At 34.4% G+C, this 15,089-nt stretch overlaps 5 non-coding genes across 5 annotated transcripts; all 5 read left to right on the top strand.

Annotated features, from left to right (window-relative positions):
- The first annotated feature begins 2,669 nt into the window (after positions 1-2,669).
- Positions 2,670-2,742, top strand: TRNAK-UUU (transfer RNA lysine (anticodon UUU)). Its single transcript has one exon. It is a non-coding gene; the product is annotated as a tRNA-Lys (tRNA).
- Positions 2,743-4,995: 2,253 nt separating this feature from the next.
- Positions 4,996-5,068, top strand: TRNAK-UUU (transfer RNA lysine (anticodon UUU)). Its single transcript has one exon. It is a non-coding gene; the product is annotated as a tRNA-Lys (tRNA).
- A 2,439-nt stretch (positions 5,069-7,507) lies between these two features.
- Positions 7,508-7,580, top strand: TRNAK-UUU (transfer RNA lysine (anticodon UUU)). The gene has a single exon. It is a non-coding gene; the product is annotated as a tRNA-Lys (tRNA).
- Positions 7,581-10,316: 2,736 nt separating this feature from the next.
- On the top strand, positions 10,317-10,389 carry TRNAK-UUU (transfer RNA lysine (anticodon UUU)). The gene has a single exon. It is a non-coding gene; the product is annotated as a tRNA-Lys (tRNA).
- Positions 10,390-13,335: 2,946 nt separating this feature from the next.
- Positions 13,336-13,408, top strand: TRNAK-UUU (transfer RNA lysine (anticodon UUU)). The gene has a single exon. It is a non-coding gene; the product is annotated as a tRNA-Lys (tRNA).
- Positions 13,409-15,089: the final 1,681 nt, after the last annotated feature.

Below are 15,089 nucleotides of genomic sequence, written 5' to 3'. Positions count from 1 at the left end.
ACATATGTGTATGTGAGTGTGTGTGTGTAAGGCTTGAAGGAAAATGCATAAGGAAGCGAACATTGATATTCATACACCAATGCAGGTTACCTGTAACATGGGGCACAACGACCTCATCCAATATACTAAAAGACTTAAATATGTTGAATCCTAAATCTGGAATGCAATATGATTATGACCATATACACCTTTTAATGAATCTTGACTATACGTGCTCAGTTCGCTGGGTTGGTACATACGGAGCAAGAAATGTCAAAGTTTCAATTATAAGATGTAATCATGTAACTGTGTGTGTGTAAGGCTCTGATATTGCTTATCATGTGACCTAAAGTACTGATTATACTTCACTGTTTTAGTTCCTTAATATAATGTTAGCATTCAGTCTTGACTTAACTTTTCATGTTTTCTGTGTCATCTTCCTTCTTTAAATGCAGTTGGTTTTTGGACCTGTGTTTGCTAGCGGAAGCCCTGAGGCAGAGAAAGTAACCCAAGAGTCATACGTAAGCAGGATCAGAAGGAACCCAGACCAGAGAGGGACACAGATAGGCAGAGCGAGCATCTCTGGCTTACAGTCTCTGGTTGGAGGTAACCAATGAAGCATGTGACAAGTTAACATCTGTCTTTCTCACCGGCTTATAACGGGTGATGTCATTTCCCACTGGGTTACAGAAGCTGACAGCTAGTGGGTTACAGTGCGTCCTGGACATGTTATCTAGTACTTTGATATTAAATTGAATTATATCAAAGCCTACCTGTACCTGGGTAATTAGTCAGGGTAATGAATAGAAGACTAGGCTCAAGTTCATCGGCCGTCCTTGTAAAGCATGTGTAGCACTAAAACGTGATTTACCAGAAAATTAATAATGAGAAAAAAAAAGGGAAATGTACTTACAAATAAACAGACATGAAACTGAACTCAGAAGCAAACATTAAAAAAATGGGGTATGTGCGTGGGTATGTGCGTCTTATAGAAGCTGACGAGTTATGGAAACTTCTGCCTGGAGATTGTGTCTGCTGCTTGCTTCCAGCGAGCTCACGTCTATATAAACATGGATGTGTATGCATATACATGTGTATATGTATACATATGTGTGTGTGTATATGTATGTGGTGTGCCACAAACGCACACGCGTGTATATTATATCCGTGTGCGTGTTTATGTGTGTCTGTGGGTGTGTGAATATACAGTATATATATATGTGTGTGTATATATATGTATTAGGGCAAATGGTGCCCCCTAGGAACCTTACAACAGGAGTGAGATGATAAAACATACATACATGCATAGAACATAGATAATAATGTGTTCACTATTTATCAGTCCCTGAATGACGTAGAGTCTCGTTTTTGGATTCATTCGAAAGCTCTCGTAGAGTTGTGCGCCATAGGCTATGCTTTATTCTGATTTTCTTGAATATTTACAGTGATGTTTAAGATATGGCGGTGTTCTATGGCTCGTTGGAAAGCTCTGAACTAGCCCTATCAAACACACTTACATATATATGGCTCCCGCGTACCTTTTGCATATTTAGGAAAAATATACAAAAATTTCGGATACAATTCGGGGCCTATACCCGTTGTACGATTATAAATAATATCAACATTAATAGGAGACATCAACTACCAGACAACTTGCAAGGTCGAGGGGAAATGGCCCTTCCACCCATGGCTTGGCTGGAAGCGACAGTCTGCGTCCTTTATTGAACGAACGGGCGAACAAATTTGAAAATGGCGAACATAACGCAGAAAAAGGACACATATGAAATACTAGAATATAATAAAAAAGATAAATAAATGAAAAAAATAATAATAAAAAGGAAAAAAGAAGAAGAAGAAAAAAAAAAAGTTTATGTACATTACACACATACATGCCGAAAAAAAAATTAAATGACTGGTCAACGAACATTGGCCAAATTACTCAAAGTACCATGACCTGCAAATGCTCAATATCTTCAAAAGCGACGCTGCTTCATATCGACAACTCATATTTCAAAAGACGTGGCTTCTTGATATTCTCTCTTTTTGAACAGTCAAGCACGAGATACCAGAGGCATTCCTTGACATTGGCACTGCGTGTGATGTCATTAGTTTTGCAGGTACGATTTGTAGAATTCTAGATTAAACGCTACTAGAAATCCAAGCAGATTATCTTTGTTATTTTCTAAAGTATAATTTTTTTTTTTCATCTTTAAATGACCTCTTCCCCTATTCTTTTCTTCTTTTGCACTGATCGAATGGATTTTCAAATTTATCTTCACAAGGAATTTTCGGATTCCGATAATTTAGGTTTGATTTTTGAAATATTTACGTCTTTACCGATATGATAGATATCTTCCATATCATCGAACTACGGGAAATTTTGTCGGTAAATATTAATCAGTGTAAACAAGTGAACAATTACCTATTTCTGGTAATACCAACCATAACACGACCTTTTCCTGACTCTCGAATAAGCCTTATCTAAAATTTCAAAGCGTCATGACTTATCTTACACATCGCAATTACAATGGAACATGTCACGATGCCATGTTATAGCCGAAAGTAGATCTTCAGGGATGTCGAACTGACGTTGCCACATCGACGAGGAAAAATAACAGCACCCACATACGAGGCGAGAGGCTGACCATTGTCGTGTGTTAGGGAACCTGTATCTCTTATAGGAAATAGAAGCCCGGATAGCTCAGTCGGTAGAGCATTAGGCTTTTAACCTAAGGGTTCAGGGTTCAAGTCCCTGTTCGGGCGAACTTTATGGCGTGGGGATGTGCGCCTTATAGAAGCTGACAAGTTATGGAAGCCTCTGTTTCCAGCAGCAAAAAATGCTAGTGCCTAGTACCTGCTTGTTTCCAAGCAGCTCACGTCTATCTAGATATGGATGTTAATAATTATGATGTGCCATAAACACAGACACTGACACAAGTGTATGCACACACACACACATATCTTGTTAAGTAACATAAGGTCACGTTTGTTTCTCTAAAAGCGTCAAACAAATATTTGACTTTCTTCAGACACACACACAATATATATATATATCTATATATATATATATACCTACGTATATATATATATATATATATATATTTATATTTATACCTATATACATATATAAATTTTTATACCTACGTACATATATATATATTCAAATATATATACATACATATATATGTATATGTATATATACATATATATGTGTGCGTGTGTGTGTGTGTACATATACATATGTGTGTGTGCACAGTTGTAATGCGCATTTGTTGGTTTATGTAGATATGTATCTCTATCTCTCTCTCTCTCTCTCTATATATATATATATATATATACACATATGTGTATGTGAGTGTGTGTAAGGCTTGAAGTAAAATGCATAAGGAAGCGAACATTGATATTCATACACCAATGCAGGTCACATGTAACATGGGGTACAATGACCTCATCCGATATACTAAAAGACTTAAATATGTTGAATCCTAAAACTGGAATACAAAATGATTATGACCATATACACCTTGTAATGTATCTTGTCTATACCTGCTCAGTTCGCTGGGTTGGTAGATACGGAGCAAGAAATGTCAAAGTTTCAGTTATAAGATGTAATCATGTAACTGTGTGTGTAAGGCTCTGATATTGCTTATCATGTGACCTAAAGCACTAAAGTTCACCGACCGTCCTTGTAAAGCATATGTAGCACTAACACATGATTTACAAGGAAATTAATAATGTGAAAAGAAGCTATATTGATGGAAATGCACTTACAAATAAACAGACATGAAACTGAACTCAGAAGCAAACATTAAAAACATGGTATAAAAACAAAATTGTAAGAAATAATAATTATAACAATAACAATGATAATAAAATTACATTAACAGACACGAACAACCAACTGCAAGTCTCCAGCCAATCACGTAGATCCTCCGCCATCGAACGCTGGACATCAACTACCAGACAACATGCAAGATCGAGGGGAAATGGCTCTTCCACCCATGGTTTGGCTTGAAGCGACAGTCTGCGTCCTTTATTGAACGAACGGGCGACCGCATTTGAAAATGGATAACAGAACGCAAAAAAATGAAAAACTAGAATATGATAAAAACTAAGAGAGAAATATATAAATGAATATATATATATATATATTTATATATATACACACATCCAAATATACTGTATATGTACATTGCCTACACATATATACAAAAAACAACAACTAAACAACTGGTCAACGAACATTGGCCAAAGTACTCACTCTGCTATACCATGACCTGCAAATGCACAATATCTTCAAAAGCGACCCTGATTCATATCGGCAACTCATATTTCACAAGACGTGGCTTTTCTCTTTTGTACAGTCAAGCACGTGCTACCAGAGGCATTCCTTGACAATGGCACTGTGTGTAATGTCATTAGTTTTGCAGGTACGACTTGTAGAATCCTAAAATAAACGCTACTAGAAATCTATACAGATTATCTTTGTTATTTTCTAAAGTAGAATGTTGTTGTTGTTTTTTAATCTTTAAAGGACCTCTTCCCCTATTTCTTTCTTCTTTTGCATTGGTCGAATTATAAATGGATTTTCTAATTTATCTTCACAAGGATTTTTCGGATTCCGATAATTTAGGTTTGATTTTTGAAATATTTACGTCTTTACCGATATGATAGATATCTTCCATATCATCGAACTACGAGAAATTTTGTCGGTAAATATTAATCACAATAAAAAAGTGAACAATTACCTATTTCTGGTAACACCAATCATAACACGACCTTTTCCTAAATCTTGTATAAGCCTTATCTAAAATTTGAACGCGTCATGGCTTATCATACACATCGCAATTACAATGCAACATGTCACTATGCCATCTTATAGCCGAAAGTAGTTCTTCAGGAATGTCGAACTGACGTTGCCACATCAACGAGGAGAGATAACAGCACCCACATACGAGGCGAGAGACTGACCATTGACGTGTGTTAAGTAAGCTGTATCTATTGTAGGTCATAGAAGCCCGGATAGCTCAGTCGGTAGAGCATTAGGCTTTTAACCTAAGGGTCCAGGGTTCAAGTCCCTGTTCGGGCGAACTTTATGGCGTGGGTATGTGCGCCAAATAGAAGCTGCCGAGTTATGGAAGCTTCTGTTTCCAGCAGCAAAAAGTGCTAGTGCCTGGTGCTTGTTTCCGAGCAGCTCACGTCTGTCAAAATATGTATGTGTATGATTATGATGTGCCACAAACACAGACACTCTCACAAGTGTATACATAAAAAAAAGAAACATCTATATGTGTGTTGTGTATGTGTCATATGTATGTATATATGCATATATATAAATTTGTATAAATAATGCGTATGCACACATACACACACACAAACATACATACATATACATATATATATACATATACACATATATATATATATATATGTATTTATATATATGTGCGTATGTATACACACACACACACACACACACACATATATATATATATATATACATATACACATATATATGTATCGTTTAAAAACATTAACGGTAGAATTTGAAAAGTAATATAAGGTCACGTTTCTCTAAAAGCGCCAATCAAATATCTGACTTTCTACAGACACGCAAATATATATATATATATACACATATATGTATATATATATATATGTGTGTGTGTGTGTGTATACATACACACATATATATATGTATATATATATATATATATATATATATATATATATATATATATATATGCACATTTAAATGTCTGCGTGTGCATGTGTGTGTGTGCATATAAATATGTGTGCATATAAAGTGTGTGTATATACATTTATAATGCGTATTTGTAGGTTTATATAGATATGTATATATATATATTTATTTATATACATATACATATGTGTATGTGTGTGTGTGTGTGTAAGGCTTGAAATAAAATGCATTAGGAAGCGAACATTGAGATACATACACCAATGCAGGTTATCTGTAACATGGGGCACAACGACCTCATCCGATATACTAAAAGACTTAAATATGTTGAATCCTAAATCTGGAATGCAATGTGATTATAACCATATACACCTTGTAATGAATCTTGTCTATATCTGCTCAGTTCGCTGGGTTGGTAGATACGGAGTAAGAAAGGTCAAAGTTTCAATTATAAGATGTAATCATGTAACTGTGTGTGTAAGGCTCTGATATTGCTTATAATGTGACCTAAAGCACTAAAGTTCACCGACCGTCTTTGTAAAGCATATGTAGCACTAAAACATGATTTACAAGGAAATTAATACTGAGAAAAGAAGCTGTATTGATGGAAATGTACTTACAAATAAACAGACATGAAACTGAACTCAGAAGCAAACATTAAAAACATGGTATAAAAACAAAATTGTAAGAAATAATAATAATAACAATAACAATAATAAAATTACATTAACAGACACGAACAACCAACTGCAAGTTTCCAGCCAATCACTTAGATCCTCCGCCATCGAACGCTGGACATCAACTGCCAGACAACTTGCAAGGTCGAGGGGAAATGGTCCCTCCACCCATGGTTTGGCTTGAAGCGACAGTCTGCGTCCTTTATTGAACGAACGGGCGACCAAATTTGAAAATGGCTAACATAACACAGGAAAAGGACGCAAATGAAAGGCTAAAATATAATAATAAAAAAAAAACATACACACACAAAAAAAAATGTTTATGTACATTACCTACACATACATGAAAAAAAAAATAATAATAATAAAAAATAAATAAAAATAAACGACTGGTCAATAAACATTGAGCAAAGTACTCACTCTGCTATACCATGACCTGCAAATGCTCAATATCTTCAAAATCGACCCTGCTTCATATCGGCAACTCATATTTCACAAGACGTCACGTCTTGATATTCTTTCTTTTTGTACAGTTAAGCACGTGCTACCAGAGGCATTCCTTGATATTGGCACTGCGTGTGATGTCATTAGAATTGCAGGTACGACTTGTAGAATCCTAAATTGAACGGTACTAGAAATCCATACAGATTATCTTTTTTTCTATAAATGACCACTTCCCCTATTCCTTTCATCTTTTGTACTGATCGAATTATAAACGGATTTTCAAATTGATCTTCACAAGGATTTTTCGAATTCCGATAATTTAGGTTTAATTATTAAAATATTTATGTCATTACCGATATGGCAGATATCTTGCATATCATCGAACTACGGGAAATTTTGTCGGTAAACATTAATCACTGTAAACAAGTGAACAATTACCTATTTCTGGTAATTCCAACCATAAAACGACCTTTTCCTGACTCTTGCATAAGCTTGATCTACAATTTGACTACGTTAATACATATCTTACACATAGAAATCACAAAGCAACATGTCACGATGCCATCTTATAGCCGAAAGTAGATCTTCAGGGATGTCGAAGTGACGCCGCCAAATCAACGAGGAGAGATAACAGCGCCCACATACGAGGCGAGAGGCTGACCATTGTCGTGCGTTAGGGAACCTGTATCTATTGTATGTCATAGAAGCCCGGATAGCTCAGTCGGTAGAGCATTAGGCTTTTAACCTAAGGGTCCAGGGTTCAAGTCCCTGTTCGGGCGAACTTTATGGCGTGGCTATGTGCACCATCTTCAGTCTGACGAGTTAGGAAACTTCTGTCTGCAGAAGTCAAAGTGCTAGTGTCTGTTGCTTGCTTCCAGCGAGCTCACGTATATGTAAACATGGAAATATATATATATATATATATATATATATATATATATATATATATATATATATATATATAAATATATATACATATATATAGTGTGTGTGCGTGTGTGTGTGTGTGTGTGGTGTGCCAAAAACGCACACGCGTGTATATATCCGCGCACGTGTGTGTGTCTGTGGGTGTGTGAATATATATATATACATACATATATATATGTGAATATATATTCATGCATATGCATATATATATATATATATATATATATATATATATATATATATATATATATATATATATAAATATATATATATATATGAAAGGGTATGGAATGCATGAACAATAACAATGTCGCAACTAAGGTCAAATGGCAGTTGAACTGTTAACCTGTGTAAGCGGAGCGACTGTGAAATGAATGAATTTGCGAATCGGAAGAGTGAGTGAAGCCCCGTGAATCAATGACGTATGTGAGGAAATGTACATTCGAAATGTGTAATGTTGCCAGGGATTTTTATATATATATATATATTTTTTTTTTTTAGTTTTGTGTCTTATCATTATTAGTTATGAATATTTCTTACCGTAAAAAATTGAATAACAATGTGACCATAAAAGGAAAACCAAAGAAATAGAAAATTGGGAAAACCTAATGTGACCAAAGAAACAATAAAAGAAAGAATATAGAATTTTTTTGAAAATAAAGAAATAAAGAAAAATGAAAATAAATCACGAACAAATGCTACTGTGACGTGACTCTCATTCTCACGAAAACAGCTGCACGAACGAGACGTACCCACCCGAGGGGGTAACAACACTACGCTTAACAAAGCCTCGGTAAGATCATCAAAGTCGTGAGAAAGTACTAACTGATTATAGAATGAAAGAAAGAAAAGAAAAGACAAAGAAAGATGTTAAGATCAGGAATTTAATGATTAAACAGGGTTCCCGGTATGGTGTGAACGGTACTGTACCTCGTGGTGAGGGGCCAGCAGTGTGAGGCGCAGGGCTAGCAGTGTGAGGTGCAGTGCCAGCAGTGTGAGGTGCAGGGCCAGCACCAGCAGTGTGAGGTGCAGGGCCAGCAGTGTGAGGTGCAGGGCCAGCAGTGTGAGGTGCAGTGCTAGCAGTGTACGGCGCAGGCCAGAGTGAGAACTAAATACGTGAGCAGCTGACAGTGTCGTAAAAATCGGAAATTATAAATTAACTGGTCACAATATACTAAAGTGTAGGGGTAAATATTTGCGATTTAATTTAAATCATTATTATTACAAGTGAGTAGTTATATTTTATCAGCTAGGATTATTCATTTGTTATAATCATTATCATTCTTACTATTATTATTATTATTATTTATATTACAGTATGACAATTCAATAAATTGGTAAGGTATATGTGTTTTTCCTTCCTTCCAATTATTAAACTGAGCAAAAGCAGAGGTGATCCGCAAAAGGTTGTACTGGTGGAGGGCCCAGGCCAGTAACTCAAAAGCCAAATTTTTCAACCTTTACATATATATATATATATATATATATATATATATATATATATATATATATATTAATCCATATATATATATGTATATGTAAATATGTTTATATATATATAATATTAATCCATATATATGAGTGTATATGTAAATGTATGCTTATATATGATATATGTATATATTTATATATATATATACATATATATTTATATTTATATATATACATATATATGTCAATATATGTCTATATATAGATATATATGTATATATGTATATATACATATATATACATATATATTTAGATATATATGTATATGTGTATATATATGTATATATATACATATATACATATATATATACATATATATACATATATATACATATATATACATATATATATATATATATATATATATATATATATATATATATATGCTTATATATTCAGGTATATATATACATAATTTATATATATGTATATACATACAAATTAATATATTTATATGTATGTATGTATATGTATATATGTTTGTATATATATATATATATATATATATATATATATATATATATATATATACATGTATAAGGGCTCTGCCAGGGGCCCCCATTCCAAAATTAAACCAAACGGTGCCCGTTAGGATCCTTGTAACAGGAGTGAGATGATAGGACATACATAGAACAAAGAGAATTTTGTGTGTTTCTTAGTCCCTGAATGACGGAGAGTCTCGTTCTTGGGTTCATTCGAAAGCTCATATAGAGTTGTGTGTCACAGGCTATGTTTTATTTTGATTTTCTTGAATATCTACAGTGATATTTAAGATATGGCGGTGTTCTATGGCTCGTTGGAAAGCTCTTAACTAGCCTTATAAAAAAAAAAAAAAAAAAAAAAAGTTCATATGCAAAATTTTTGGACACAATTCGGGGCGGTAGAGTGAAAACGTCCTTTCTGCGAACACACACATAAACATACACATGTAGTTATGCAAACCACCTTTAGCAAAGGATACGACCTCACCTGATGTAATAAATTTCATAATTATGTCTAAACCTGTCTTCCCTCAAAAATAACTGCACCCACATACGAGGCGAGAGACTTACCATTGCTGTGTGTTAGGTAACCTGTATCTATCACACGCAATAGAAGCCCGGATAGCTCAGTCGGTAGAGCATTAGGCTTTTAACCTAAGGGTCCAGGGTTCAAGTCCCTGTTCGGGCGAACTTTATGGCGTGGGTATGTGCGCCTTATAGAAGTTGATGAGTTATGGAAGCCTCTGTTGCTTGTGCCTGGTGTCTGCTTGTTTCCAAGGAGCTCACGTCTATCTAGATATGGATGTGTATAATTGTGATGTGCCATAAACACAGACCCTGACACAAGTGTATGTACATACACATACATATCTATATGTGTGTGGCAGTGTTTGCATATTATATATAATATATATACGTAAATATAGATGTGTATGAATAATGCGTCTGCACATACATACACACACATATATATCTATATATATATATCTATATCTATATATATATATATATATATATATGTATATTTATATATGTTTATATATATATATATATATATATATATATATATATATATATATATATATATATATATACGCAATATGTATATATATACGCAATATATATGTATTGTTTTGAAAACATTAACGGTAGAATTTGCTAAGTAACATAAGGTCACGTTTGTTTCTCTGAAAGCGTCAATCAAATATTTGACTTGCTTCAGACACACAAAAAGAGAAAAAGAAATAGAGAAAAAAATATATATATATTTATATATATATATTTATATATACAAATATATTCATGTATACATACATATATATATATATATACATATATATATGTATATGTATATATGTGTGTGTGCTCACATAAACATATGTGTGTGCGTATTCACATTTGTAATGCGCATTTGTAGGTTTATGTAGATATGTATCTCTCTCTCTCACTACATACACATACACACACTTATATATATATATATATATATATATATATATATATATATATATATATATATATATATATATATATATATATATGCGTGTGTGTGTGAGAGAGAGAGAGAGTGTGTGTGTATGTAAGGCTTGAAGTAAAATGCAAAAGGAAGCGAACATTGATATACATACACCAATGCCGGTTACCTGCAACATGGGGTACAACGACCTCATCCGATATACTAAAAGACTTAAGTATGTTAAATCCTAATTCTGGAATGCAATATGATTATGACCATATACACCTTGTAATGCATCTTGTCCATCCCTGTTCAGTTCGCTGGGTTGGTAGATACGGAGCAAGAAATGTCAGTTATAAGATGTAATCATGACTGTGTGTGTAAGGCTCTGATATTGCTTATCATGTGACCTAAAGCACTGAGTATATTTCAGTGTTTTAGTTCATTTTTCTAATATTAGCATTCAGTCTTGTCCTGACTTTTCCTGTTTCCTGTGTCATCTTCCTTCTTTAAATGCAACTGGTTTTTGCATCTGTGTTTGCTAGCGGAAGCCCTGAGGCATAGAAAGTAACTCAAGAGTCATACTTAAGCAGAACCAGAAGAAACCCAGAGCAGAGAGGGTCACAGATAGACAGAGCGAGCATCTCTGGCTTCCAGTCTCTGGTTGGAGGTAACCAATGAAGCATGTGACAAGTTAACATCTGTCTTTCTCACCGGCTTACAACGGGTGATGTCATTTCCCACTGGGTTTCAGCTGGTGACAGCTAGTGGGTGAGTTACAGTGCGTCCTGACCGTGTTAAGTAGTAATTTGATATTAAATTGAATTATCAAAGCCTACCTGCACCTGTGTAGAAAACTAAGCTAAAAATTCACCGGCCGTCCTTGTAAAGCATGTGTAGCACTCAAACGTGATTTACCAAAAAAATAATTATGAGAAAAAAGGGAAATGTACTTACAAATAAACAGACATGAAACTGAACTCAGAAGCAAACATTAAAAACATGGTATAAAAACAAAAATGTAAGCAACAATAATAATAACAATAATAAAAAAAATACAATAACAAACACGAACAACCAACTGCAAGTCTCCAGCCAATCACGTAGATCCTCCGCCATCGAACGCTGGACATCAACTACCAGACAACTTGCAAGGTCGAGGGGAAATGGCCCTTCCACCCTTGGTTTGGCTGGAAGCGACAGTCTGCGTCCTTTATCGAACGAACGGGCGATCAAATTTTAAAATGGCTAACAAAACGCGGGAAAAGGACACAAATGAAAGACTAGAATATAATAAAAACTAATAGATTAATATATATATACACAAATATACGGTATATGTACAATTCCTACACATATATGGAAAAAAACAACAATTAAACAACTGGTCAACGAACATTTGCCAAATTACTCAAAGTACCATGACCTGCAAATGCTCAATATCTTCAAAAGCGACCCTGCTTCATATCGACAACTCATATTTCAAAAGACGTGGCTTCTTGATATTCTTTCTTTTTGAACAGTCAAACACGAGATACCAGAGGCATTCCTTGACATTGGCACTGCGTGTGATGTCATTAGTTTAGCAGGTATACTTTGTAAAATCCTAAATTAAACGCTACTAGAAATCCATACAGATTATCTTTGTTATTTTCTATAGTAGAATGTTTTCTTTTTCTGAATTTTTAAATGACCTCTTCCCCTATTTCTTTCTTCTTCTGCACTGATCGAATTATAAATGGATTTTCAAATTTATCTTCACAAGGATTTTTTGGATTCCGATAATCCAGGTTTGTTTTTTAAAATATTTACGTCTTTACCAATATGATAGATATCTTCCATATCATCGAACTACGGGAAATTTTGTCGGTAAATATTAATCAGTGTAAACAAGTGAACAATTACCTATTTCTGGTAATACCAACCATAAGACGACCTTTTCCTGACTCTCGAATAAGCCTTATCTAAAATTTCAAAGCGTCATGACTTATCTTACACATCGCAGTTAAAATGCAACATGTCACGATGCCATGTTATAGCCGAAAGTAGATCTTCAGGGATGTCGAACTGACGTTGCCACATCGACGAGGAAAAATAACAGCGCCCACATACGAGGCGAGAGGCTGACCATTGTCGTGTGTTACGTAACCTGTATCTATTGTAAAGTAAGAAATAGAAGCCCGGATAGCTCAGTCGGTAGAGCATTAGGCTTTTAACCTAAGGGTCCAGGGTTCAAGTCCCTGTTCGGGCGAACTTTATGGCGTGGGTATGTGCGCCTCATAGAAGCTGACGAGTTATGGAAGCCTCTGTTTCCAGCAGCAAAAAAATGCTAGTGCCTAGTGCCTGCTTGTTTCCAAGGAGCTCACGTCTATCTAGATATGGATGTTAATAATTATGATGTGCCATAAACACAGACACTGACACAAGTGTATGCACACACACACACATATCTTGTTAAGTAACATAAGGTCACGTTTTGTATGTTTTCTATAAAAGCGTCAAACAAATATTTGACTTTCTTCAGACACACACACAATATATATATATATCTATATATATATATATACCTACGTATATATATATATATATATATATATACATATATGTATATGTATATATACATATATATGTGTGCGTGTGTGTGTGTGTCCATATACATATGTGTGTGTGCACAGTTGTAATGCGCATTTGTTGGTTTATGTAGATATGTATCTCTATCTCTCTCTCTCTCTCTCTATCTCTTCTCTCTCTCTTTCTCTCTCTCTCTCTCTCATATATATATATATATATATACACATATGTGTATGTGAGTGTGTGTAAGGCTTGAAGTAAAATGCATAAGGAAGCGAACATTGATATACATACACCAAAGCAGGTCACCTATAACATGGGGTACAACGACCTCATCCGATATACTAAAAGACTTAAATATGTTGAATCTTAAAACTGGAATGCAAAATGATTATGACCATATACACCTTGTAATGTATCTTGTCTATACCTGCTCAGTTCGCTGGGTTGGTAGATACGGAGTAAGAAAGGTCAAAGTTTCAGTTATAAGATGTAATCATGTAACTGTGTGTGTAAGGCTCTGATATTGCTTATCATATGACCTAAAATACTAAAGTTCACCGACCGTCTTTGTAAAGCATATGTAGCACTAAAACATGATTTACAAGGAAATTAATACTGGGAAAAGAAGCTGTATTGATGGAAATGTACTTACAAATAAACAGACATGAAACTGAACTCAGAAGCAAACATTAAAAACATGGTATAAAAACAAAATTGTAAGAAATAATAATAATAACAATAACAATGATAATAAAATTACATTAACAGACACGAACAACCAACTGCAAGTCTCCAGCCAATCACGTAGATCCTCCGCCATCGAACGCTGGACATCAACTACCAGACAACTTGCAAGGTCGAGGGGAAATGGCCCTTCCACCCATGGTTGGCTGGAAGCGACAGTCTGCGTCCTTTATTGAACGAACGGGCGACCACATTTGAAAATGGATAACAGAACGCAGAAAAAATGAAAAACTAGAATATAATAAAAACTAAGAGATAAATATATAAAACTACTATAGATAGATCTATAATACTATATATATATAATTATCTATATATATATTTATATATATATATATATATATATTATTTATTATGATATTTATACACTAAAACACCATCCAAATATCCTGTACTGTACTGTAATTAACAATGCCTTCACTTGCTTCACATATAAACAAAAAACACAACTAACAACTGGTCAACGAACATTGGCCCAATGTAATAGTACTCACTCTGCATGCTTAACCATCGACCTGCAAATGCACAATAATCTTCAAAGCGACCCTGATTCATATCGCAACTCATAATTCACAAGACGTGGCTTCTTGATATTTTTTATCCTCTTTTTACAG

This window comes from Penaeus japonicus, unplaced genomic scaffold, assembly GCF_977035675.1.
Source record: "Penaeus japonicus unplaced genomic scaffold, GWHDUDI00000001_assembly GWHDUDI00000011, whole genome shotgun sequence".
Classification (NCBI taxonomy): Eukaryota; Metazoa; Arthropoda; class Malacostraca; order Decapoda; family Penaeidae; genus Penaeus; species Penaeus japonicus.
Note: the sequence above shows the minus strand (reverse complement) of the source record. Positions and strands in the feature narration are given on the sequence as shown.